General features: G+C 40.1%; 1 protein-coding gene and 1 long non-coding RNA gene across 6 annotated transcripts in view; one reads left to right on the top strand and one right to left on the bottom strand.

Annotated features, from left to right (window-relative positions):
- Positions 1-464: 464 nt before the first annotated feature.
- Positions 465-27,540, bottom strand: LOC119507462. Of its 5 annotated transcripts, none has more exons than XR_005211250.1 (4): positions 27,046-27,540; positions 1,129-1,213; positions 793-855; positions 465-572 (listed from the first exon to the last, which is right to left on the bottom strand). It is a non-coding gene; the product is annotated as an uncharacterized LOC119507462 (long non-coding RNA). The 5 variants fall into 5 exon arrangements; XR_005211246.1 differs by having other exon boundaries at positions 793-858; XR_005211249.1 differs by having other exon boundaries at positions 473-858; positions 27,263-27,540.
- LRRN1 (leucine rich repeat neuronal 1) overlaps positions 27,066-27,997 on the top strand; it is a 37,854-nt gene continuing 36,922 nt past the window's right edge. The window contains exon 1 of the mRNA XM_037800552.1: positions 27,066-27,520. The gene's annotated coding sequence lies outside the window, so the exon portion shown is untranslated. The remainder of the gene's footprint in view (positions 27,521-27,997) is intronic.

Consider the following 27,997-nt stretch of genomic DNA (forward strand, 5'->3'; position numbering starts at 1 on the left):
CATGGCACATGGTGAGCACTCAATAAATGTACACGGTGTTATTATAGTATAGTAGATAACAAAAAACACAATGCTGAAGTCTCTAGAACAGAGCCAATGGGCCTTTTACTTTCTCAAGATGCTTCTTCTTTTTTCCAGGTGAAATAACCTGATTATTCTTTTTTTTTTTTTTTTTTTTTAGGCTAGTAAATGGTACCTTTCACGTAATAGATTGGTCCACTAAATATTTTTACTTTTAAAATAACAGAATCCATTTGCAGCTATGCAGACAAGCAGAATAAAAACAAAACAAAACAAGCCATTGAAAACTAATGTTAGTCATTCCGCTACAAGGAACAATCATTAACAATTCCCATATGGGCCAGATTTCCCCAGGTTTGGGCTCAAATGGAAAGGATCTTTGGGTCTGGAGTGGGTGGGTTTGTGTGTGTGTGACTGACTTTATCCTAAATACAAGTATAAAAGTAAACTTTGACTCCTTCATGGATTACTATTTCCCAGAGTTTCTTTGCTAAAGCCGGCAGAGATATTTAAGTGATAACTGAAGCATATTTTTGTCATTTATCCACACCCTGTTCAGAAACAAAAAGAAAGTTAAATAAATATTTTTAAAGATTTGCAAGACAATAACGTGCAGCAAAGAGACGATTAGCCACTTGGCGATGAGACCATTAGCCACTTGGCGACTAGACGGGCAGCCCAAGGAAAACGCACGCCAGGAATGCGGACAGAATTCGACTGACAGACACGGTGCTATTAGAACAGAAGGGATTCCCAAAGCGTATCTCTTACATTTGATCCATGAAGCGACAGGTGTTCTTGGAAATAGGATCCTGGGTTTGGCTCAGGCCACGTCTGCTGTCAAAATGGGAACAAAGGATTGGAAAAATCAGACAATTCCCATTAACCTCTGGCTTGGAATAATATGCTCTTATCTGCTGGCAACTGCTTCTCAGTTCAGCCACCAGTCTCTTATCTTCATTTGCAGGCACTAGAATTACCCTGGCCTCTGAAAACACACTCAGAGCAAACACTGCAGTGCTGCAACCTGAATAGTTCAGTGATTAAGATGCCCCCTCAGGCTTGGGGAGGAGGATTGCAGATAAACGTTTATCTTGATGAGCATACCTGATAAGCACTGCCTGGGCTTTTTCATTGAGGCCAATAATTGCTCTTCTTTGTTTGGAAAACTCACTGGGATATATCAGTCAGGCTAAGAGAGGAGGAGAAAGAAGAGTTAAAAGCTAGGCAAAAGTTGCGGCCAGATTTCTGTGGTTTTCCTGTTCTTGTGGCCAGGAATTTCAGTGTGTTTGTGACAGCAGTGACATCCTTCTTATCTTCCAGCAGGAGCCTCTAAAGAAGGAATGGCCAGTACAGGACACTGTCCAATCCCTCATGCATGGCAGATGTCCAAAATCAATTAGGACTCCTGTTTACAGAGTCCATAAACTGCCAAACTCAATCCAGCACTCAAGACGGTCACTTCCAATTGATCAGAACTGGCACAAGAAAAGAAATATATTTCATCTATTTTTATACAAATGTAAGATATAACCAAGCACTCTTCCCCTATTGGGATGAAAATCTAAAACAACCTGAAGCTTAGGAATTTTAACACCATCTATTTGACCCATGTGGCACCATTCTAGAAACTACCTGGTCCATAAAGGAGAATGTTATTACAAAGTAACAGATGTGAAGCCTTCAAATGTTAAGTGGATTTAGAGAAAAACTGTACTCCTAAATGGCAACAGGTAGCCTTTACATTTCACACTCATTTTAAGAGAGAAGATCACGGAAAAGAAAACATTCTCCCTGTCAAGGTGATGATGGATAACAAAGCAAGTGAAAATGAAATCCAACACAATGATGTTACCAGTCAAAACATATGCAAAGGGTAGAAAAATCTGTTTTCCCTGATACTTAGTTGTCTTGAATCATTCTGTGGGGAAAGGATATTTGAGTGTGCATTGTACTATTTCAACTATGACCCTTCTTTCAACTAGGAGAAACATAGGCTTTAAGAAGAAGGGTCAAGTTGTATTTCATGAGAGAAAACAGAGGTGGTAGAGAATGAATGGCAAAGAAATGCTCAAGTGTACATACTGCATGTGCCCTCTCTACAGTTTAATCCAACTCCTTGAGGAAAGTTGAGTCTATCCTTGTTTCAATAGATTCACAGGTGACCTCCAACCTGGAAGAGAACTAAACTCTGCATTCAGCAGGAGTTCACTGTGAGCCAAATTCATTTGGTTTTATACACACAGTTCTTTATAGGCTGCATTTTAAATTGTTTTTGCATAAGCAAACAATATTCTGAGTACACAATACAATGAACTAATGTTCTGTGCCATCAAAACAGAGAAGGTCAAGATGGGCAAAATCCACCGAGGCATCTAACCTATCTTCCCGACAAAGCAGCGTTCTTGCTTGAAGGGTATTTTCTAGTGCTTTTCTTACTCATTTTAAATGTATCAAGCAATGAGCCTTTTGCTGCCTAAAAGCTCCTCACCATTCAAGAGGTTTCCTTTCTTACACCTTAAATGAACATTGGACTAAGTTCTTCCCATTATTTCTTATTACTGCTCCTCATCAGCACCCCATTTTATCCCCAACAGTGGTATGAATGAAAAGGGAGAGAGGAAGAGAGACAGGAAGAGAGAAGGAAAGAGAATTGTCAGAAGGCTTCAAAAAGGAAACACATACAGATTGAAAACATATTATAAATATTAAGGGACCCAGACCTTTATTCTACAGAATAAAGAATGTGTGGAGTGCTTTATATATACAGCTACCAGATGCCTTGCAGCAGCCGATGAGTTTCTCACCCAATGCCCCCTAATTTTTTATGCTGTTTTCAGTCCCACATCTAATGTCTCACCCTACCACATTCTTCCAGTGTTGATTACACAATTGAATAACCCAAGACAAAAGAGTCACAGAAATCCTGAAAGAGGAGTAGCTATTGTACCCAACTAACAGCTAACAGTGACTTTTTTTCTGCCAAGAATATCTAAAGGACATGATTTATTTTCAGTTATTCATTTAAGCCATTTACCATAAATTTTTTTTAATTATTTTATTGTGTAATTAAACCCTTTATGTAGTCAGTCTTTAAAGTGAATCCACAGGTTAGGCAAAAGAATGCTTGCGTTTTGATATTTGTTGCACTCTTTTCATGTTTAACTAATGACATTTTCATGACGATAGTAATAACAGCCACCATTTATTGAGGGCTTACTCCGGGCCAGGTATTAGTCTAAGACTTTATATGTGTTAACACATCTAATCTTCATAGCATGAAGTAGTACTTTATTGTCCCCATTTTATAGATGAGAAAATGAATCAAGCTTCAAGGAACACTCATATTAAACTTTTCTCTGTATGCATTTAACCTCAATGATCTCATATCATTCAGAAAAAGAGCACTGAGAGTGGAACTATGCTTTCACAGCATCAGCTCTGAGCCCAGCAGTGTGTTAAGGCCTCTATGTAAGTTATCTTAATTAAATAATAGAATCACAGAATTAGAGTCAGATGACATTTGACTATAGGTCTTTGTTTCCCCATCCAATGTTCTTTACTCACCTTCAGCACAATTTTTTTTTCTCAAATTTTAGAAGAGCATCTTTGTTTCTAACTGGGTTGTCCAAAGTTCATGGTTAGAAAAAGCCAGGTGCTCTGGGGTTTAACAACAAAAAGTAATGATGGTACAGCACTCAAGTGCTTTTTCTCCTTCCCTGACCTTTTCCCTTCCATGGCCTTTGCAGTAGAATAGATTATTGGGCCCATTTTGCAGAGGGGAAAGCGACAACTCTGGTTATGTAACTTGCCAAGACCACACAGTTAGTGAGTGGCAGAGGTAGAACTTGATACCCAGGATTCTAATCTCCAATTCTGAACTCTTGCATCTCACGCCACCCCTGACTTCTTGCGTCTCTGTGACAGTCCCTTAATGGATTGGGCCTTGCTTTCTGTTAGGCAGTACCCCACCACCACCCTTAGAAATTCTGCAGATCCACGATGAGCCACAGCCCTCCGCTCTTAGGAATTCCGTAAGTTTGCGATAACGTTTAAAATTTTAAACTTTCCTGCTCCCAAGTCCCCGCTCCCAAGTTTCTGCTCTCAAGCCAGCCAATGGAGACCTGCCAGCAACCCCCCTTTCCAAAGTAGCCACCAAGAAACTGCCAACCTAAGCCTGCTAGCTCCCTTCCCTGGACAAAGAACTTCTTGCCAACCATCCTATGTAAGCCCTACCGCTCCCCTCGCTTGGACCTGTCGCCATCTTAGCTTCAGCCCGCCTGTGAACAGCCTCAAAATAAAGCTCCTTTTGATGGAGTTTTGGTCTCTTCTCTTCCTGGTCAAAAAAAAAAAAAAACAGTTTCCTCATACATAAAATGGTAGATGGAACACAATTTGTAAGGTCCAAAGACATCATTCAAAATTCTAAGTTTCTGTTTTTTAACTTTGCAATAATTTGGACTTCAAGAATAAAGATGTGTAAAGGGATTGACTGTCAGTGAGATCATTTCCTAAGAATTTATAGTAGACTTGGCCCCACCTATTACAATTTATGCCTTTAGAAATACTCGGAATTTTTCAAATTTCTCCTTTCTATTTCATGTCCTGTTTCCATACTTTAATTCCTATTAATAATATGTGTATGCATTTATGAGAGAATGCAAAAAGAAAAAGAAAAACCATTAACAATAATAGTAGATGACATTTACTAGGGATTTATTCCAGATCTGGCTACCATTCTAAGCCCTTTATGAGGTAACACATTTCACCCCCATGAAATCTCTATAACAGTTTTACCATTACACCGACATTACAGATGAAGAATTTGGGTGCACAAGGTTAAGTAACTTCTCCAACCTCACCCAACTAAGAATGATGGATCCAGCATCTGAAGCCAGGTGGTCCAACTCCAGAGCCTCTATTCTTAACCACCACATTTCCTTGCACCCCTCAAAAGAGCAAGCTAAATTGATGCCATCTATTATTCCTTTGCTTTTTCTCTCAGCCTTGGTTCAACATTAAGAAGCAAACACTTAGTAGTAATTATCCGAGCTATTTGCCTTCCAGTGTTGCTTAGAACAAATACTGCCAAGGCCAGAAGATGGTCTCTAAATTGCTCTGCCTAGCTTCATGAGCTCTTATGTGTTAAATGTTATTTAATGTCAATCAAAATTATAAACCACATCAAAATTGTGTGCTTGGACATAATTTGCACTACCTTATCTGTTTCTTAGATCAAGGTAGAAGTCAGCCAGCAATCCTGAATAGAGGTCAAGACAATATTCTAAAGGGTGGTAGGCAGATATCTTGCACTGACATTGTCCTTGGAGAGGATTAAAACATCAACAAATAAAACAAGAATAAACAATACTTCTAACACCAAAACTTTACCCTCTTTATCCTCTATTTTGGTTAAGCTTAATCCATAAAGTCTACCACAAATAGTCTGACACCAGCAGATCCCTCTGAATTCCTGCAAGGTTTACGTACCTGCCTTATTTTGAGTGTCCTCATGAAAATTATGTGATTACTGAATTGTTCCACACATTGTCTTTCCCTACAAAACTTCTCCTATGGGTTTCTTGTGTATGCTCAATGGAGAGCTTATGATCATGGGTCCTAGAACGAGAAGGAACTCATGGGAAGCATTTAGTAAACGATGATATGGGTTGAATTGTGGCCCCTAAAAGATATGCTGAAGTCCTAACCCCAGTACTTCAAATGTGAACTTATTTGGAAATAGGTTTATTTCAGATGGAAACAATTAAGTTAAAATGAGATCAGACTGGAATCAGTTGGACCCTTAATCTAATACAACTGGTATCCTTAAAAGAAGGGGAGAAGGGACTCAGACAGACACAGGGAGGGGAGTGGGAAGTCCTGTGAAGATGGAGGAGGCAGACTGATGCATCTTACAAGCCAAGGAAGCCAAGAAATGCTAGTAAACACCAGAACTGAGAAGGAGCAAGGAAGGACTCTTCCCCTACAGGTTTCCCATGGAGCATGGCCCTGCTGACACCTTAATTTTGGAGTTCCAGCCTCCAGAATGGTGAAAATGAATTCCTGTGGTTTAAACCATCTAGTTTGGGATACTTTGTTATGGCAGCCCTAGAAAACTAAGACAAACCCTTACTATTTTACAGAGAAATAAGCTAATGCTAACAGAGGTTACACAGCACATCTCAGGGCACACAGCTAGTTAAAGAGCAGATTAAGCATCAGTACCTAGATGTTTTTATTCCTGATCCTGAGCTCTTAATGCCAAATCAAGTTTTTCAGCAGAAGGGGAAATCTCTCAAAAAAGGAGGTGATACAAAAAGATCTGTTTGCTTGCATGTGCTCAAGCTAATTACACACCATGGGGATTTGAAAATGGAGATACCATCAGTAACATTTAAGAATTAAAATAAACAGATTTGCCAAAGGTTTGGAGTCAGATGTATATGAGGTCATATTCCATCAGAGTCGACTGCAGAAAGCCCACAATAGTATATACAACTTCAAATGGACACAAACTTCAAGAATCCATTATCAAAACTGAATATGGACATTTAGAAACAAATTTCTTCTCTCATGAGTACTAATGTGAAATTACTGAGTGCATCCTAAACTAATCTCATTCCTTTCTTGCCAATTTCATTACTGGTAATAAGTAAAGCTACCATTTATTGGAGAATTACTGCATGTAATACATGTTCTAATTGCTTAGCAGCGCACACTTCATTTCACTGACTCCTCACAACCACACTGAGGTTTGGAGAAGTATTTTCCTAGGTGAAGTGGCAGACACAGTGTTTGAACCCAGGTCTATATGATTCCAAAAATTTCTCCTTTGACCCTGCCATACTGATGGATAGCTTGATGGAAACTTTTAAGTTACTGGATCAGGAGAAGGGCCTAGATATAGTTTATATTAATTTTAGCAAAGCACTTGCCAAAGTCTTCCATAATCCATGCTGTTACAGGGATTAGCAATTATTTGAACAAACCATTTGCAATGAGTGCCACTTAATAGATCAATATCGAATTGGAGGAAAGTCTCCAGGAGAGTGCTACAAGATAGATTGTTTAAACTTTCAAGTGCATCAGATTAAAATGTTGAATGTGCATCTACAAAAATCTTTAGAACATAAAACTCTGGGAGACAGTGGCATAACAGCCAACAAAATAAAACTTCAAAACCTTCTCTGCAGGCAGCAATGGAAACATATCATAAGAAATTTAACAAGTATGATAGTAAATTTCTACATATAAGCTTTAAAAAAAACAAAAACAAAAACAAACCAACAGTCAACTAAACAAATGTAAAATGAAAGAAGCCCAGCTTCAGAGCCTTCCCTTTAAAGAAAATCATGGCTTTTATTTGATTACTATTCAAGCTCCCTTTCCCAATGAGGGAGTAATTGGGTGCCATTATTGGTGGTTACGGCTAGAACTGGAGTGGGTGAAGCTAGATGAGGGGCTGCAGAGCTGTCCAGAAAGGAACAAATTTGGGATCAAGCCATGCAGAGCCCTACTTGAGTGTGAAACAAAATTGTCTGAGTAGAGCAGAGAAAAATAGATGTAAGGCAATGGGATGGGAACAAGAGGACTTAGGGCAGTGCTGGTGGATGTGGAACTGTGAAAAGGAGACAGAACTCCCGAACAGCCTGGGGTCTGGTATGGACAAGGATGTGGAGAAGAAGTGATGAAGGTGAACTGTGCAGATCATCTCCAGCTCAATATGAGTCTACGGCTAAACAAGTGCTAAAGCAAAACAATCCTGATTTTCAGCATCACCATCTACATCAGGGGTTGGCAAAGTTTTCCTGTAAATGGCCAGATAGTAAATATTTTAGACTTTGTGGGCCATACAATCTCTGTTGTAACTACTTAACTCTTCTGTTGTAGAACATAAGATGCTATTGACAGTTTTTAAACAGACAAGTGTGGCTGTTACCTAATAAAATTTTACATATGGACATTGAAATTTGAATTTCATATCATTTTCATGCATCACAAAATATTATTCTTCTTTTGTTTTTTTTTCAACCATTTAAAAAGGTTAAAAAAAAAACAAAAAACTTTCTCAGCTCGCAAGTTGTACAAATACAATCAGCAGGCTTCAGTTTGCCAATCCCAGTGATAGATTATGGTTGAATGAATGAATTATAGAATGAACAATGGAAAGTGATTTATTCAGTGTATTAGGGAATAGAGATTAATAATACAAGGGACAATGGAAGATGGACTGCAAGAGAAGATGAGAAGATAATTCTATGATACTTCAGCTGTTTTAGAATAATTCCAGAAAAAAAAAAACCTAAACTATAATAAACACTAAAACTACACAACTGTGTGTAACCTGAGCCAAAACTTGACCCCAGAAAATGTAGAACTATTTCCATGCAAAGAGAGGAATGCCTCTATTCCATAGCATGCCAGCCATTCCTTGAGGCTGAAGTCAGAGGGCTATATGAGAACTGAACATGTACAGAGTTACAGGCAGCAGCTGTTCCAAGACAGGACTGGATTCCCGATTAACTAACTTTAGACTGCCAGCACAAACCCATATTTTTCCCTAGAAGAAAGGCTTTTCAAAAATATATACAGTTTAAATTCTATTTCAGAATACTTTAGATTACCATGGGGTTAGGCGTTACTCAGACTCATTTGACTGTTTTGATTTCATTCTCCTTGCACTTAGAAATTGAATGAAACTTATCAACAGAAATGGCAGCTGCCCCCATGTTGAAAGAGAAATATGAAAGCAAAGCTAATGGCTTTTCTTATTAGATACATGCTTTACATGGAAAAATGTGCTCTCGAGTTTAATACTATAGAATCACTCAGAGAAATGAACATTTTCTTGTGAGTCATGGACTGCAATTTAACCCTTGAATACTATTTCCAATGCATATTGCTTTTATGTCGAAAGTTATGCTTGTAAAGATAGCATGTAGTTCACTAGTTTCTTAAATGAATAATGGTAATACAAATTCAAGGGCAAGAGTGACAGCTTGGTTGTATATTATACTGCAGAGTTTGCCATCATCCTTTTTACATTAAAAAATAATGAATCTCTTCTCCTTTGTAGGTTCTTAAAAGCAAAGCATCACATGGGCACATGAAAATAGGAAGACAGAGCTCATAAATAGTAAATGCAAATAGGGTTTTCTAACCTTTCTGAATATGTACAACTGAAAGCTTTCTAGCCCTTGGGGACCCAAATTTCTGTACAAAAAGGTTGGAAGTTCAGAGAAGAAAAAAGAAAATAACCTCTGAGGAGTGCAGTAGATCAAGAGTTTGTTTCTCTCTTTTCCTTGGAAGTCTATCAATTGTTCTACAGGTATAATAGCTTTTAGAATGGAAAAATCCTAGCATCTACAATAAACCTCAAATTGCTCACTTTTATGAGTATATAACACAAATGTTCCCTTTTTCCTAGAGTTAGTTCGGGATGCTCATTAAGTTTAACGTAGTACTTAAAGAAATCAGGCCACATGAATGAAGAATGCAGGATAGACTCCAAGACCAAATCAACAACCATTCATGTTGAATGCCTTCCATGTAACAAGAAACATGCCTACCTCTTCCTAAGCATCTACTCTGCACCAGGCACTGTGCAACAGGTTTTCCAATTCCATTTCCAATTCTCACCACCATACTATAAGGTAGATGTTTTATCTCAGTTTTACAGATGAGAAAAAATTAGGATCCCAAAGGTACCATGACCCACCCAAAGCCACACAGAGAGCAAGTGAATGGGCCAGGATTCAAACCCAGATTTGTCTGATATACAAAGCAGTAGGTCAACTTACACGGTCCTGTGGTTAAATAACAATTACATAAATGAATAATGTACAGTATTAATTGCCATTGGAGTGGTATAATTTAGAAGTGTTGTAAATGTTCAGAGAACTCAGTGTGTGGGATGGAGGTCTCTATGCTTTATTCTGAACCCTCTTTGAGAAGGAATTTGGCAGAACTGAATTATAACAAGAATGACCAGCTATAGAACATTTATAATAGAAGATGGAACAAGATATAATCTCTGCTTTCTGCTTGTTTGTAGCCTAGTAGACAAGAAAAAACAAGTAAATGGACAATTAAAATTGATATAATAAGATAACAACAGGTAATATTTATTGGCATTTATCCTATTCCTGGCTGTATTCTAAGTGCTTATCATTCACTAATGCATTAATCCTCACATCAGCCCTACAAGGAAGGTGCTATTTATATCTCCATTTTACAGATGAGGAAACTGAGGCAGAGAGGGGTTAGTGGGCTGACAGCAACACAGCCAGTTCTTACATACCAGAGCTGGAAGTGAAACCCATATAGTCTGGCTCCAAAATCCACACTCTTATCAGTTAAACTCTACTGTCTTCCCAACAAGATATGGAAGAAAAGAAGTAAGTACAGATGTCTCAGAAGTTCAAAAGAGAGGCATGTAAACAGGCTGTAGATTAGTCAGGGAATGCCTCATAGGACAAGCAATAACCAAGCAACACCTAGAAGAGAATGAGTTCACAACACAATCAAAGACTTCGGGAAAATATGTAGTAAATCTTACCTACCTCCTGAGATTGTAGTATGTACAAAATGAGGTGAGTTAGGCAAAGCTGTTAGCTCAGTGTCTAACAATTAGTAAGTACTCGTACATTCGGGTTTCCTTCACCATCACTGACACCCTCCTGAGGCTGACCATCTGCAGGCTGCTGTTGGAGGGAATTCAAGTACTGGGTAGAGAGTGAAGTTGACCCAGACTTGCCAAACCAAAATGGTTAACAAAAGCACCTGGAAAGATTTTATTATTTTTTTTTGAATGCAGATTCAGGAGCCCCACACGAAACTTATGAATAAGAATCTGTGAGGAATGGAATACAGGAATTTGCATTTTTTAAAAAGCAGCCCAGGTATGAAATTTGGGAACAATGAATTCCATGATCTTTAAGATCCTTTCCAAGCCTGACATTCTATGATTCCAACTGCATATTTGATCTGGTATATAGAAATTGGGAAGAGAGACAGAAGTGGAAAAGAGAGAGGCAAGATTACCAGGGTGCATTAAAGGAAGAGTAAATGACATTCTGAAATGGTTATTCTGGCATCAGAGCATTTTGACGCTGCCTAAAACCCAAGTCATCAAACCTTATGAAAAAACTGCACTCAAAAAACCATACTGTCACGTTTACCCCAACACTCAGTTTCAACCCATAGCTGGTACTCAGTCCACCTGGGAGCCTGACCTCATCTTGCTCCAGGGACTTGAATTTGTCACCAGTCATGACTCTCATTCTGTCTCTGAACTCCATGCTGTTTGCCAGGCTGGCCCAGGGTGAGGGTGCAGGGGAGCTCAGGGATAGAGGATGTTCAGGCATATCTGCTATGTACAAGCCTTAGTAATTAAGCATAGGATTTGTACATGTGACAGAGCAAAAATACTTAAAGTACAACTATTCCCACCCTTCCCTTCCTCAGTTCTCTAGTGAGAATTCTGTCTTTGATAGCTTGGTTCCTGGGATTCTGTGATGGGAATCTGGCCAGTGACGAAACAGAAGTAGTAAGAATATATATGTATTTTTTAAAAAGATGTGATTTATTCATGAAAGGGAAGAAACAAGTGGTAGAAGAAAAGGGAATAGGGATAAGGAATCGAAAACAAGGAATTGGCTAAGTGACAAAAAAAAATTGTAGTGATGACAGTAGAAGAGACAAAATTTTAAGGGCAGCTACTAGTGTGAGAGATGTAGGGAAAGGCAATTTAATAAAGGGTGACAGGAGTTACAGGGTGTATCTGCTGTAACATTCTTCAAGAGATTCCAGTAAAGATGGGGATTGTCTAAATTACTCTTGATCGCTGGATTATATGTTTCTTTTAAGACAATACTGAGCAAGGACTGGTCTATGTTGAGTACCAGCTTTTATTTGAGTTACATACATTTTGACATAGTCATTTTGATGAGACCAGATCTAAATGACCTGCCTAAAAATTTCCATTAGCCCAGGCATGAGGTGGGTTCTCACCTCAAACCTCACTCTAGGCCTTTGAAAGTCAGAGCATAAATTCCAACTACCATATTTCCTTAAGGAAAAGGGTAGTTCAACTTCACTATTGCAATTAATTTGCCTAAAAACTGAGGTTATCAACTATATTCCTGATCAATTCTAAACTTAAATGGAAACCTGGGCTTCAGTGCCACCTTTTTAACTTTTAGATGTTAACTCCCCAATTTTAATGTATATGCTAAGCTGGACTCAAATTAACTTTGTTGTGAGTAAAAGTAAATATGTACAGTGATTTCTCTGAAACTTTGGCTACATGGATATTTCTTCATTGATAATAAAGCTGCTATGAGAGAGAGAGAGCTGGATTCAAATCCTGCCTGCTTAAGCTACTAGCTGCAAGACGTTGTGCAAGTTGCTTAATTGCTCTAAGTCTCAGCTCTTGTAAAGTAAAGCAGGTTAACAAAATCTGCCTCATGAGATCTGGGGAATGAATAACAAGTCAATTTTTGTAAAGCCATTGACACATAGCAAGTACTCAAGAGTTTTTAAAACCATATTTTGCATAACCATTGATAAAGAGGGCACACAAAATTTGGAAAAAAATATAAACATTGAAAATGTGATAGACTTGTCAAAAGTACATTACATCACTCACTGGTAGTTGGGAAACATAATTTACTATTCTGTTTATTATTTAAAAAAAAGGTAAACCTTTTTTTTTAATTAAGAAAATAAAAACAAAGATTTAAAGTTAAACATTGCTGCTGCTGCATTTGCTCATCTTGTGGCAAGTAAACTCTTCCTCTCCCCCTGACCCCTTTCCAAACATATTAATCATGTTCTTCCCTTGCTCATGTGGGAGAGCTGGCTAATAAGGTTGTCTAATCCAGGTGGATCAAAGGTAAAATAATTAACTTCAGTTTCTGTATGGGTCACAGGTTCTGCCTGAATTCTAGCTTTCTCCACTCTAAGAAAGGCAAATCTGAACAAATTTACTAGCAACATCTTCGCTTCTTCCCAACTAGAGGGTGGTCAATTGCTCCACTCATTTTACTTTACAAAAATGTAACTGAAGTATACACCACCTACTTTTCCTATTCCACCCTAAGGAATAGAGGGGAAATCATTATCCGATTTAGTATTGCAAATTTAATGTTCATAATTAATAACTGATGACAAAGTGGCCCATTGTTTCACTTGTTAATGGGACTATTTATGCATGTGGTTTAGGCACATTTCTACCTATCCTGTGCTCAGTATGTTGGCACAATACGGGCAGCAGGTAAAAAGATGGAATTTGGCTGGGTCTATGAGGAATAGAGGCTCCATCCAAGTAACTCCAAAAGTTACTCAAGAGCCACCAATCCATCAATTGAGCACATGCATTTCCCTTGCCAGACTCAGAGAAGGAAAGTGTTCATGTAACGGATATGATGCTCGGGATCTAAGTTCAAAGCATCAGTGGGGAATTTGGCTGAAGCCACTCTAAACCCATTCTGAGAAACTCCCAGAGAAATAGCTTTAGTCACCTTCAAATTAGCTATGGAGCCCAAGAGTTTTTGTTTCCCTTAACTATCTGAGCGGGAATGTGAAATTTGCTTCCAGGTCACATGTAGCTAAATACGCAAAAACATTCCACTGTGCATTGAGAACCAACCCCCACCCCCTCACCAAAATCATGAATTACTCGACTGTAACTCATGTGTCTTGACCTAGCAGTTACATGAAGTAAACTGAGTCATTCTCATTACAGATTCTGGGCAATCTATACCAATTGGTCTTTTCCATGAAGTCTCAATATCAGCAAATACACCTTGATCAGATGAACCCTGCTTATTAGAGCAGAATTTACAAATTGGCAGCCCAGGAGCAGGATATAACCCAAAGACATGTAAGAGTTGTTCTACAGCACTTTTAAACATTTGAATTAGTTGCAATCTTGCCACATTTAAAAATGGAATTTTTCATATTAAAATCTGAATTCCCAGCTTCTCCTGAAATATCAGAAGAAGTGGCAAAACTAGACACACATTCTCACAAGACGATCATCTAATAGAACAGAATAGTAGCTGCCTACTTTAAACAGTGTACATAATCTCCGATTGGGCACTGACCTGCCTGCCCCCTGCAGAAATCTTATTTTGTGACTCCTGTATTATAAAGATTCTGGCAGTCCCATGAGCCAAACCAGAAAAGCAGTAGTCTCCTTACAGAACTCACATTTAAGATGATTTACATCTGTCTTGGTGCGCTACTTATTACATTTGTATGTCTCGCAGCACAGTGCCTTTCATGGAATAGGTACTGTGCACTTATGTTGAATAAATGAATAATTTAATTTATCCTTCCCTAAAACTTCTCCTCCTTTGTCTCAAACACAGCACTTCTTTTAAGGCAGTTTGATGTCACAAGAGCTCTTTTGGCAGTTGTAAACATTCAGTGGATCCCCCCTTCTCCCATTTAAAAAATACAGCACTGGGAATAACCTCTTACAATTCATGGCACAAACTCAGAAACACCCTCCAAGCATTGGAAGGGGCTGATTCTAGTGCGATTTTAGCAGCTCTCTGCAGCCTGGTTTAGGGGACGATCGCAATCAGCCAGTGACGAGCCATCTCTCAGAATCTGAGGTGCCTTTAGCAATAAGAGCATCTGGCTCAGGTGATTTACTGGTCAGGACAAGAGACCAAACATGAAGATCAACACAGCCAACACAAGACAACACCTGCCAAGAACGCAGGATGAGCGGTTAGCATCAAGTCAGTGGCAGAAACAGCTGGCTGTGGAAGAGATGAAGGGAAGCAGGAAAAGGAAAGATGGGGAAATAATACAGGAGAAGTCAAGCTAGCTGCTAAGGGGTGACATTTCCTCTGCCACCCCTGACTGGTGTTTATAAAGAAAACCCATCAGAGTTTCCTGAATGAGCAGACCAACAAACATATTAAGTTCACAGAAAATTAGAAATTACAAAGAAGTTTATCTCCCTTTGGGCAAGATGGGGTTGTATGTGGCTGGCTTGTTTGTGCTTATAAATTCCAGGACCCACACTGTCAGCTTTGACATTTCACCTGTGTTTTCTCAGGCTCATGAGCACAGAATTTCTGACTACTTAGCATGGCAAGGCATACATCTGTCCTTGTCTCTGCCATCTTTTCCTGTCATCGGGTTTACACATGCCAAGGAACTCACAGAGATAAGGGGATTAAAATGCAATAATTTAGATAAGGGAGTTTCAAAATGTAATCTGAACTCACTCCCTTTTTTTCTATATCAGAATAACTTTCATGGAGATAGACTTGTGGCTTAAAGTATACATAAAAAAAAAAAAAACTAAATATTTGCCACATGTTTTATTACCAGAGCATCACAAACCAATCTCAGCAATTTGCATCCCCCAAAGTTGATAGTGCTAAATTCTAGAAGCTTTTAAGAGATACCCAAGACATAAAAAATAACCTCTGCTCTTGTGGAGTTTGCAATTTGATTAATAACTTGGAACATCCCCAACTGAAGCATTTAAACAGCATCTCCAGGGCTGTTATTTATTTATTTTCATAATGCACAAATGATGGAAGGTTAATACAGACAGGCATATGTGTATGAAGCTTTTTTTTTTAAGCCAGGGAAGTATGTTTTATTATTCAAAAAAAAGAGCCTTAAAAAATATGATGGCACTTCCTCTATATGTCAAGCACTTGTACACATATTGTCTCATTTAACCTGTTCCAATGCCCAGGGAGTAAGTATTTCTGCTTCTACTGCGAAGAACGGTGAGGTTCAGAAAGATAATCAATTTGACAAGGGTCACCCCAATAGCAATAGTCTGAGCTGCTCTCTTGGATCCCAGTCCAGAGCTCTTAGCACTACATCACTGCTGCATCCTAGTTCTGTGTTTTCATTTCGAATGCAGGGACCTAAATTCCCTGATGGCATGGAGGCAGGTCCAAAAGGAAATAAAGGAAAATCTGTTATCATGACCAACTCGTCCCAGTTTAGCCAGAGCCTTCCCAAAAGTCTCACAGCTGATCCCCCTACCTGTGATTTCCACATATATAGGGGCAGAGTTAATCCTGAAATCTGCTTCTTTGACATCATTCCCCCTACATCTCCACCACAGCCTACATATGATCTTCAAGGGCCCAGCTGAAGCTCAGAGCCAAAAACAGTTCACAGAACATAGAAGAAAGTCAACAGATATTTGCTGAATTAATATCCATCTTTGTCTAGTCTGCTGGTTTATAGGCTGTAGTGCTTTGCATGTAGTAGATGCTCATTAATGTTTACTGAATTGGATCAAGAAGAAATCAGTCCATAAAAAAACAGCAATGATGATCTTACAGAGTTAAAGAAATCTCAAAGAGAGAAGGACAATCCATCTCTATGTCTTGTTGAGGATGGAGGACTGGGGGTTGGCTGCATGTTTTTGAATGCCACATCTCTCTCCTTCATGTAACTTCTTTGATTCATATGAGTGGTGGAGCCACTTTTTATTTCCTTGGCAGCAGTCTCTCCAAGGTCAGGGTAGGTGCTCCAATAGCTGTACTAGATAACAATTATTATGTCCCAGGCAATGTGTTAATGTAAAAAAAGTTATCCCATTTAACCTTACAACAATATGACACAGTTTACTAACATTATACCCATCTAATGAATAAGTTTTCTAAAGCTTCCAAAGGTCAAGAGATTTGCCCAAGATGTCAGAACCAGGAAGAGGTCAAGCTAGGATTGAACAGAGCCCAAGCTCTTAGCCACAGTGATATACTAAATCCCAAGTTAGCATACTATTCTGGAGAAGCCATGTCTAATAATACAGGACTTCGCTGATTTCTGATGTCTTTGTGGTGCTTTGCTGATAGCTTGAATAGTTATTTTCTGATAACTGAGAGACAACGGAGAGTGAGAAATATGTAAACAGGTCGTCATAGAATTTAAGGTAGCTTAAGTATGCCTGTTCTTTTCTTTTGATTTTTGGAGGCTTGTACTTGGGGTTTCTACATCTGAATCTGTACCAAACATGGTAAGCAATTTTCCTATAACTGCAGTTGCAAGTGCTCTTAACTTAAAAATGCTTCCCTTGAAAGGCCCAAAATATACCCTTCTGAAAAGAAACCCCATACGGCATCTTTATCAAATGTCCCCCCTCCATCCTCCAGTTTTTTTTCCTTGCATTCCCTTTCCTTTCCGTTTATGTAAATTGGATGTTCTTGTTCTGATATACCTAACTGAGCAATTCAACCAAAATGAAAATGCAGACGAAGTCATACTCGTTGGGTATAATGTCCATAACCACTGATAATTACAGAGACTATATTGGAATTAGCCATGTCCTATAGGAAAATACTCCTTAAAATACCTATATTTTAATTCCATCTTCGAAATGCATAGAATCAAAGAATTTCAGCACTAGAGAGAAACATAAAAATAATCTAGTTCAGTGGTTTTTTTGACTTTGATCTGCAAAGCCATGCTCAGAGGGTGATCAGCTGACAAGCCCCATCATCACCAAGGAGTAGTGATAGGGAAGGTTGACCAGTGGTGCCTGCTGCAGCCATCTTCAGTGAGTTCACCTAGTGGATATCGTGAGCAGGCTCTACCCCTTTATAGCTGACTTGCTTCTCTGCACAGGGCTAGGTTCCGTCAAGCAATACGGTGCACAATTGTGCTCCATGAAAGGGTAGCTGCAGGCCAGGGGCTCAGATCTTCTGCCAAGGTCAATGCAGGCTCATTTGGGAAGAATATATAGCGCTTTTGGTTTGTAGGCCTTAGTAGGGATATATCAAGTGATGGGCAACAACAATAATGTCACTTCCGTTAGAACAGGCTCACAATATGGCAGGGCAGTTTCTCTAGCTGCTTTCTCCTGGCTGAACAGCTATGCCCAGTTCTCCAGCCCTTGCAGAGACCCTGCAGCCTCATGAATAACTTGTAGTAAATTTCCTCCTGCCTAAACTAGCTTGAGAAGATTTGTTTATTTCAACGAAGAACCCAGACAAATCTGACTTTATGTCTTGATATCGTGCTTCCTTATGATTTCATTTAAACAGAAAGTTCTGAAAAATTTTTTAAAAAGCATGAATTTCACAGATTGTATCAACTGCCTCATTTTACACATAAAGAACTTGAGATTCAGAGAAGTGAAGCTAGACAGGTGGCAAAGTTAAGCCTAGAATCAAATTCTCACTGTAGTCTCAACAGAACACCTTCCAGAAAGTACCAGTACCAGTCCTTGGCAAACCATATTCCATGTGATTGCTCAGCCCTTAAGAATTAACCAGCAGGCCCTCATCTGGTACTTAGTATGCACCAGACAAAATGCTCCTGTGTTGTAAATGGAAATTTCATTGCCTTCTAAATTTCAAAATGTTTTAAATCCCCTGCTGTTGCCTTTCAAATGTTGTTATTTGTGACTATCATTGCTATTTTAATAAAATGTGAGCAGTATTCCTCCTTTGGGAAAGAATTGAGAAACTGTATCGGGGATAAGTTCTTTAACTGCCATTTCAATCTGCTTTTTAAAATTTTATTTTTAATTTTTTTCCCAACAGATGTATCTATGTGAATATGGCCACAATGGTGCAGGCCTTTCAGATTATTCTAAAATAATAACCTGAATTATTATATCATGCAGTATTCTCATACAGCTAGGATCAGAGATGTTGGATTATATCAGAGTTAGGAGAATGAGCTAGAGAATCAGACAAGCGAGCTGGGCAAGTTATTTAATCTTCTTGAGGCCCAAAGGAAAAATCTCATCTGAAAAACGAGGATGATAACACCTATCTCTCTCATGGGATTTTTATAAGAATTACATGGAATTCATGCAAAAATTGTACCATACCTTGTTCATAGACTATAGTTAATAATCGTTATTGCTATTATTATTAAAATAAACCTTAAATACCGGGGGGAGGGGGGATTCCACAGAAAATTGCTTCCTGCCCTCTAATCCCAGACTCCCCTTGGACTCTAGGAGTTGCTGTCCTAGAGGGCATTGAGTCATTGGCCCCAAGGCCTCTTGTACCTTGAACTCTGCCCAGGAACTCAGGGGAAAGGAGCAGGTGCAGCTGGCCTGTGTACACACTGTCCACGTCGTGCAGGCTGCCTCAGTCTGTGGGAACCTCATCCTGCAAGCCCACCTCTCAGAGAGACTTCCACTATCTAGGCATCATGAAAAAAATGGCCTACACATCCCATAGGTTGCAAAGTGCTTCCTTGAACAGTTGGATTTGATTCAAAAAGCAACCATGTGAGGAGGCAGGCTGGCAGATGCCTTGACTCTGACTTTCCAGGGGTAGTTAAAGCTGAGAGGTAGTCGGTGGCAGGCTGAGAGGCATGTGCACGGCTAGTCAGTGGCACTCTCGTATCTTCTGACTTTGGTGCAGGGCACTTTGGAGATTTGTACATTCATACAGTGTGTGACTGACATATTCGGAAGCCAATGCATAAATCATACATTCATACAAGTGGGTAACATAAGGGTGGGAATCAAGTCTGGTGTAAGACAGTAGCAGGGTACTGACTAAATCATTTAGAACTTCCTACCTGCCTAAAGACATTCACCTTCAAGAGTTTTTAATGAGCAAGCTACCGTACACTTAAACACACTGCTGGTGGGAATGTAAAATGGTACCACCATGTAAGAAAACAGTTTGACAGTTTCTTAAAAAAAATCAAACATACACTTGCTATATGATCCAACCGTTTCACACACAGGTATATCCCCAGGAGAATGAAAGCTTGTATCCAGAGACTTGTACACAAATGTTCAAAGCTGTTTTATATGTAGTAGACAAAAACTGGCAACAGTCCAAATGAACATCAACAGGTGAACAGACAGACAAGTTGTGATATAGCCATGCAATGGGGTTCTACTCAGCAATAAAAACAAATGGACTATTAACATACACAACAGTATGGATGACTCTCAGAATAATTAAATTGAGTGAAAGAAATTCTAAAAATGCAAATTAATCTATAGTGATAGAAAACAGATGAGTACCAAGTTAAGAAGCGGAGGACATGAAGAGTAGGAAGGAAAGATTACAAAGGGGCACAAAAACTCTTTGGGGATAATGTGTCTCTGACGGCAGTGATGGTTTCATGGGCATATAGGGAGGCCAAAACTTATCAAATTTTGCACTTTGAAAATGCAGCTTATTTTATGGTGATTATACCTAAATACAACTATTTAGTGAAAAAACCCAACAACCTAAAACTACAAAGCTAGTTAATCTCAAATTCAGTCATCCATTTTATGAAATGGACGATGAACTTTCCCCCTTTGTTTCCCTACAATTAAGTCACCTCTTGAAGCATGAACAAGGTACTGCTGACCAATTTCTTTTGGTTTTAGCATGCTTAGATTACTGTGTGTTGTGGGGTGATTCTATTCTCTCATCCCTTTTTTTTTTCCCTCCCACCACTTTTAACATATAAAATCTCTGTGAAACCTCCTTTCTTAGAATGTGCTGTGCCATCATTTGCCTTTGACCAATGAGAAGACATCATTTACACATTAAAAGTATCCTGTGTTTTCTCTTAAGAGCTACCAAATAGTGTAAGCAGCACTCCTTGGCTTCAACGTGGTCATAAACGCAAACATAGACCCTGCACCAGCAGCCCTTTACCTGTAGTCAGTTACAAGAAAGGACCTCCAGATGATTCTGAATATGCTTATATTAATTTTTCAGATTAGTATTGGAATTAAAACAAATACAAATTTCTTATAGCTACCTGGCAGACCCTGAAGAGTACATTTACAAACCCCTGGAAGATCTGGGGATCCCAGTTAATGTCACACTACTGTTAGAGAAACATCCCCCAAATCAAGAGAACTAGATTTTAGATCTAACTCCTCTATTAGCCAGTGGTGTAACCTTGGTTAAGGGTTTAAATCCAGTCAAATTTCCCACATGCTGTAAAGTATGTGGAAGTGTTAGCCTTCATGAAACTACAGTTTGCTCAACCATAAAATGAAAGATTGGACCAGATTATCTCTAAAGTTCTTTTCAGCTCTAAAATCCTGTGGTTGTTGCTGAATTGAATCACATAATACTTTGATTCTTCGTAACTAGCATAAGTCACCATTTATATGTCATGTATGTATCTGTAGCTCTTCTTTCGTCAAAGTCACAATACTCAAAAATTAAGTCCCTTTTCCAAAAGCTAGCCTGCATGCAGTGCAAGGTTTGGGTAGGGATACAGATTCATGGGTACAATGTAAAAGGAACTTAATAGAATAAGGATTTCAACAGATGGTTAGTCTAGAAGGTGAGCACTTAGTTATCCATGAAAATGGCATATGGACAATGTTTTGCTCATAAGGGACTGTAAACATTCTCAGTGATAAAAAGTATGAGTCGCCATTATAAAAATAAAATGGAGTGTAGGCAAAATGGAGACAAAAGACAGAGAAAGCTACGAGCTGAAATGTAGAAAACAATTGCGAGCTTCAGTCCTTCTGTAAAATGTGTATAAACCAGTTGTTTCTACTCTATCTGCCAATCTTTCTTTCATAGCCTTGGAGGCACCTAGGACTAAATAAAAGTAAGTGTGGAAATCAAAATTTATGATAATGGAGGCAGTGCATTCCAGTGCAACAGTTTCTAACCATTTCCTTAGGAGGAACTATTCTGAACTTCCTTACAAGTTTTATGATTACTGAAGGAAAGAGGATGCTAAGAGTCCAAGCTGCTGATGGGTGTAGCTGATGGTTCTCCTCTCCCTGCTAGAAATTCCTGGGGAGTCTGGGAAGGCAATGTGGTAAAGGCAAGCAGGTTAGTGATCAACCAAGAACAATTTTAAAAGAAACCAAAAATTTGAAAGCCCAGCTCTAGTAGGTATCTTATGCACATTTTATTTGCTATACTGATGGTCTCTTATTTACTGAGTGACCCTGAGCCAGTCATTTCATCTCTCCTACCTCACCAGAGTTGTTCATGAGGTCTAAGGATAGCCTACAAAAGGAGAGATGGTTAGATTTCTATCACGTGTTGGTATATTTCTAACATAGATTGCTATATGTTGCAAAATGTCTTTCTATATCCTTCAGGCACACACCTGGTCTACATTCTCCAGCTTTCCTTGCTACTAAGATGTAGCTATGTAAATGAGTTCTCAACCACTGAATATAGGTAGAGATGATTAAGCCATTTCTTTGACTGGCCCATAAAATTTTCCCAATTGATCCTCCATTCCCTCTTTCCCCATTCACCGTCTAAAAGGAAAGGAGTCTTTGGACACAGACAAGGAAGTAGCCTGGGACCCGAATAACCAGGAGGAGGCTGCCCAGCCAGGCACACACTCTGTTATATGGGTGTGAAATAGATGTGCCTTGTGTAAGCCACCAGGAGCCTTTGGTTTATTAGTTTCAGTGGTTAGCATTATATTAATGAATGCATTACTATTTTTTGAATGTTGGCTATATGTTAGGCATATACACATCTCTTGAATCCTCTTCAAACTCCATGATACAGGTACTCTTAAAGGCCCAGAGACTTTAAGCAGCTTGCTCAAATTCACATAGCTGTTTTCAGCTGGAATAAAAAATTAGGCAGCCCAAATCAAGAGTTCTGGCTCATAACCATTATACTGTTCTATCTCTCTCAATACTCGAAACATTTTTAAGTGTAACACTAGGCACGAAGTAAGTACTTTATTGATGACAGCTATTACTATACAGACTAAAGTGAAATCAGAGCAGAGAGCAAATTTTGAAATCAGAGAAACTTGATTCTAAAATCCTCTCGTCAACTAAAATCTTTACAATATAATAGCAAAAAAAAAACAAAAACAAATACACTGACATTTTTCAGTAAGGTTTGGCTGTCTAAAGATAAATAATAATGAAAAGATAAATATAATGAAAAACAATGAAAAAAATTTCATTAAATAATAATTAAAATAGAAAAAGTTGAATATGGCAAATTGGTAATCCAAACGATGATTTATCTATAATTCAATAATCAAAAGCGATATTTCTAATCAAATGTTATTATAATCTATGTTATAGCAAGTAATTGATAAAAACCTGATTTCTCACCAATAAAACGTTAGTAGAATTATGTGGTCCTTAAGCATTCGATTTTCAAAGACTTTTTAATAATAATAATAATATAATGTGATCCAATTACATAAAAACATTTGTTGATTAACTTACTCAATTCATTCCTTCACAAATGTTTTCTGAGAACCAGTTTCGTGCTGGGCACTGTGCTAGAAGCTTGTGATATGATCTCTGCCCTCGAAGAGCATACGGTCTAGATTTTTAGTCTAGCTTTACCAATGGACAGATAAGAGTCCTTTTTCTAGGGCTTAGTATCCTCATCTATAAAATAGGGAGGTTGGGTTAGATGACCATCAAGTTTCTCCGCAGCAATTAAATTCTACAGGTAGAAATAGGATCCATTATCCCATCAGGCATATGGAAATGGTCTGTATCTGGTATATCTGCAAGGCTGTGACTCAGCTAAAATTTTAACAGTGTCATGAACCTATTAATGCTGGTTTCACATAGAGGGACTCACCATCTTGATTTGTCCAGGACTGAAGAGTTTCCTGAGATGCAGGACCTTCAAGACTTCAAGACTAAAACCCAGACAATTCCAGGCATACTGAGGTGGTTTACCACCTCAGTTTTAAGTCAAATCATGAGACTAAAATGCTAAACTTAATTTTAATTATGGAAACCTCAATTAATACATGTTCTCTCATGCTGGAATGATTTCATATGCAGAGCAAAACTGGAAGAACAAGAACTGTGTGTGTGTGTGTGTGGTAAACCCACTCAATTGTCAAAGATTTTTAGAGAACACCCTTTTGGTATGAAAGTTAACAATGATCACAATAGTCACATAAATTGCATATCTTCAACCATAAGAGCTTGATGGTAATTGTGTTAAAACTAAAAGAATAATTCACAGATTGGAAAGAACACTGACTACCAGCAGTCTATTAATATTTCAATTAGAAAGAGACATATTCTCAACTTTTTAAAAAACATGGTTTTAAATAGCATACTACAATTTTGTTCTTAAAGTACAGATGTTCTTTTAAACGTATTCAAATATCATCACTCTCTAAAGTGCCATCTTTGTTTTATTCCTTCCTTTACCACACAGATCAGTACAATTAGGCTAATACCAATTATAGTGTTTCTTCAAACTGAAGCTAAAGAACCTCAAGGGCATTCTGGGAGAATCCAGAGGGGTTTGTTGGGTCTCAACACAGCCAACTCTAGGGGTGAGAATGCCTCTTTACATCAACAGTAAGTCCTGGCTCTCTTGGGAACTGTTGGGCCCTTCTTTCCACTTCCATTCTCCCTAAAAGCCTCCAAGGTCTTCTACAATGCTCGAAATAAATAAACATTAAAATGAGATCATTTTTTTTACTAGCTAATATGTTCAGGAATTCAGGACTGGGTGAGCCTACTAGGAATAATCCAGACGAGGGACTCTAAGCAAGAAACAAATGAATTTGGTTTGATTATGGGGGTCCATTAACTGAATATTTCCTCTTCATTTATCCCAATTACAAGTAGTTTTTAGTGTCTGTTTAAAGAATCCCAAATCCCCTTGCAGAGTTATAAAATTGCAATTTCTAAAATTCGTACCAATTAATCACTTAGACAATTCATCAGATTTCCTACAACTGACCAAATTTCAGTCTCCTTTGTAATTGTTATGCCTGCATTTTTCTTCTTCTGACTCACAGAAAACTTTCCAAATCACAGCAATCCCTGTCTTCCCCCCAAATCCCCTTCCCCATCTCTGAATAATGCATTTCTTCCTAATGATAATACTTCTGTCTAAAGACAAATAAATATAGTGGTCAAGTAGAAACAGGCAGAGCTTCCATTCTCAGTTTTGCTTTGGGGAAGAGGCAAATTAGTTTAAGTAAATGATATGCTGACTTAGAAATGGATTAAACAGCAGGGAGATAGAGTCTGTTTCTCTCACTGCTGCAGCGGTACCTTTAAGATATTCTGTCATATCTTGGGAAAGGTTCTAGACTCAACTTGTTTTGAAAGCTCTTAAATCTTTTATCCATTCCCCCTGTCTGACTTGATATCTGGCTTTAGTCCTCACTATCTGGCTATTAATGCCTTGAGCTTATATTTGTTCAACCAAGCACTGCACTAAGCATTTTGCATGCTCACTCTCATTTAACCAGCAAAATCCTTTGAGAATGATACTGTTATTAATCCTACTTTATGGCCAAGGAAACTAAGGCTTAAAGATGTAAAGTGACTTGCCCAGAGGGACACAGCTCATAAACTGCAATGCTGGGACTGAAAGCAGTGTCTGCCTGGTTTCAAAATTTATATTCTCAGTATAACACATCAGTGCCTGACAACTTCTTAGCTGTATCAAGCCATACTCATGAAGTCTCTTTGAGAACTGTGAGGTTGTCAGAGATCTTAACTCCTGGAAGAAGTCACTTCCCACCACCACTGATTGCCTCAATTGTCCCCAGAATCCATCTCTGTAAAGCCTCAATGTGTAGTATCCTGCATCATTTTCCTTCTGTTCCCAGGAAGACAGACTGGAAAACCTAACGAAGGAGACTTCCTAAGAAACCTTTTTTCTATCTTTCTCAGACCATTCAAATTCCGTTTTTCCACCAGAGGCCCACCTTCTTTCAGACAAATTCCATGATACACACCATCAGCAGAAGAAAGGGGGAGAGAGACAAAGGCATGCCATGAATCTTGGGAAAGGTTCTAGACTCAACTTGTTTTGAAAGCTCTTAAATCTTTTATCCATTTATAAGCAGTACCCGGAATCACCCCACCACCCCAAGGCCTTTTTGTACAGCTGTCCCTCTATCCTCCACCTCCTTCTACCCTGAATCCTAACATCTTTTTTCCTTAAAGCCTTCTAAGTCACACTGTGACCCACTGGTATCTAGGGACATCAAATATTTTATGAGACACCTATGAAAGACACCAAAAAATGCTGTAGGAATCAAGAATACAACATTAGTGTTATTAAATTTAACCCATGTCTTCAAAGAACTTTAAAAGATGATTCCGTAAAACGTATCCTTTCAAATTCCCCAGAAGTTCTAAGCTTGGGGGTCATGACAAAAGCTCACCACATTCTCTTGCCAGAACTTGTTCAGTAGTGAGGGGCTAATGGTGTACTAGCACTGACCTTAAAACAGATACAAGTAAGAAGGGTGGCTCTTGAGCCCAGCTGTAGGCTGGCTACTTTGAGTCTGAGATTCTACTCAGGTCCACGTGCTGTTTGCAAAGGCCCATTTCCACCTTCTTTTTCCCCCACCATCGCTCTCAGACACCCTTTAGTTCAAACACTCTCAATCCTCCGCATATATGAATACAACGTTCACAGCTCACAAATCAGAAAACGTAATTACAAAGTTTCAGAAACGTCTTCTGAAAGCCTCCTTAAATCGGAAGTGGCTTCATCATTCATTTAAGCGTCTGAACACTACTGCCCTGGGCAAGGACGCGGACCAGTTTCATAGCCACGTGTGTAAGCACACCCAGGCATATATACAAAATTCAAGAAAATCACGATATCTTTTAAGACTATGGGTCAGATTTCATGGTGAGACTTGGCTCTCTCCCGGGTTGAATCTTGTCTGTTTCTCAGCCTCTGGTCCGAGGTCTACTCTGTGCAGACATCTGGCCCCACTGTGCCTAGCTGCCACCTAGCACTGGCTTTTTTTCCGATCTATCTTTTACTAAGAAACGGCAGTGTGCCTTGCCTCCCTAACCCAGCCTCAGCCTGTCGTCCCCCAGACAAAAAGCGGCAGCCCGCTGTTCTCTGCAGTAGCGGCGGCGGCAGCGCAGGACTGCCGGGCAGTCCGAGGCCCGCGGCGCTGCGCCTTTGTTGGGCGGGCTACAGATGGTGCCCCAGCACCAGGCTGGGCCGAGAGCTGGTGGGGGCTGGGATGGGGGGCAGGAGGCCAGAAGGGGGAGGTCGGAAAGGGGGTCCAGGCGGGAGGGGAGGAGACGCGGGAGCAGCCAATCGGCGCACAGCCCATCAGCTGACCGTCTTTGCTTACACCAGGTGCACGCCGGCTGCGGGGAGCACAAAGCGGGGCTCACGGAGGGCACCAGCAGCGGGCAGGGGAGCGAGGCGAGGCCCGTGCGCCCGCGGTTGCAGCGCCCGCGATCGTGGAAGAGGGTCCCGAGGCTTTAGCCGGGACAGCGGCATCCACGCGGTGGCATCCTTTGGCGCCTCGGGCGCTGCCCCGCCCTTTGCACCCCACTTCGCCTAACCTTCTTCCCAATCCTGCCTGGCTGTACCAGGGCCCCGAGAGCCGGATTGAGCCCAACCCCGCACAACAGCTGTTGCTTGTGTCGCTGCCTCGCCTCCCCTCTTTGCTGTTCTGCCGGGGGCTCCCCGAAGGAACCGAGTGCGCGCTGCGGGCTAGGAGGGAGGCGCCGCTTAGCGGATCCTCCTCCTCCTGCTGCCGCCTCCGCCGCGGGTGCCCGGTGGGTGCGCAAGCGGACACCCCCGCCAGCCGGGCCTCCGGGGTAAGTGCAGTCGCCCAGCCGGGCCGCGACGAAGGACGCGGCCGTTAGCGAGGGGAAGTCGAGGCAAACTTCGTATGGCGAGCTGGACAGGGCCTGAGGAATCGCGGGATGAGATCGCGGGCCTATGGGGGACGAGGGGGGCGCGGCTCACCCAGCTGGGAAAAATGTCGAAGTCGGAGAAACGGAAATCTAGTAACTCTCCTCCCTCTTCTCCCCCTCCCTGTTGCCCCCCAATAAAGAATGGAGAAGAGCAATAGTTCGGAAGGAGGAACGGACGGATAAGGGCAAAAGGCAGTGACAGGAACCGAGCCTGCTGGATTTCGGGGAGCAGCGAGGGGGAGGGTGTGGTGCCCGAGGGTAGGGAGGAAGAAGGGCTGCTGGGACGTGAACTGGGGACGGCAGCCGGGGCCAGAGAAAAGCGCGGAAGGGAGCCCAGGGAGTTGGAAAGAGGGCCAAGAGAAGGAAAGGAGAGTGGCA

This window comes from Choloepus didactylus, chromosome 1, assembly GCF_015220235.1.
Source record: "Choloepus didactylus isolate mChoDid1 chromosome 1, mChoDid1.pri, whole genome shotgun sequence".
In the NCBI taxonomy this organism is placed as follows: domain Eukaryota; kingdom Metazoa; phylum Chordata; class Mammalia; order Pilosa; family Megalonychidae; genus Choloepus; species Choloepus didactylus.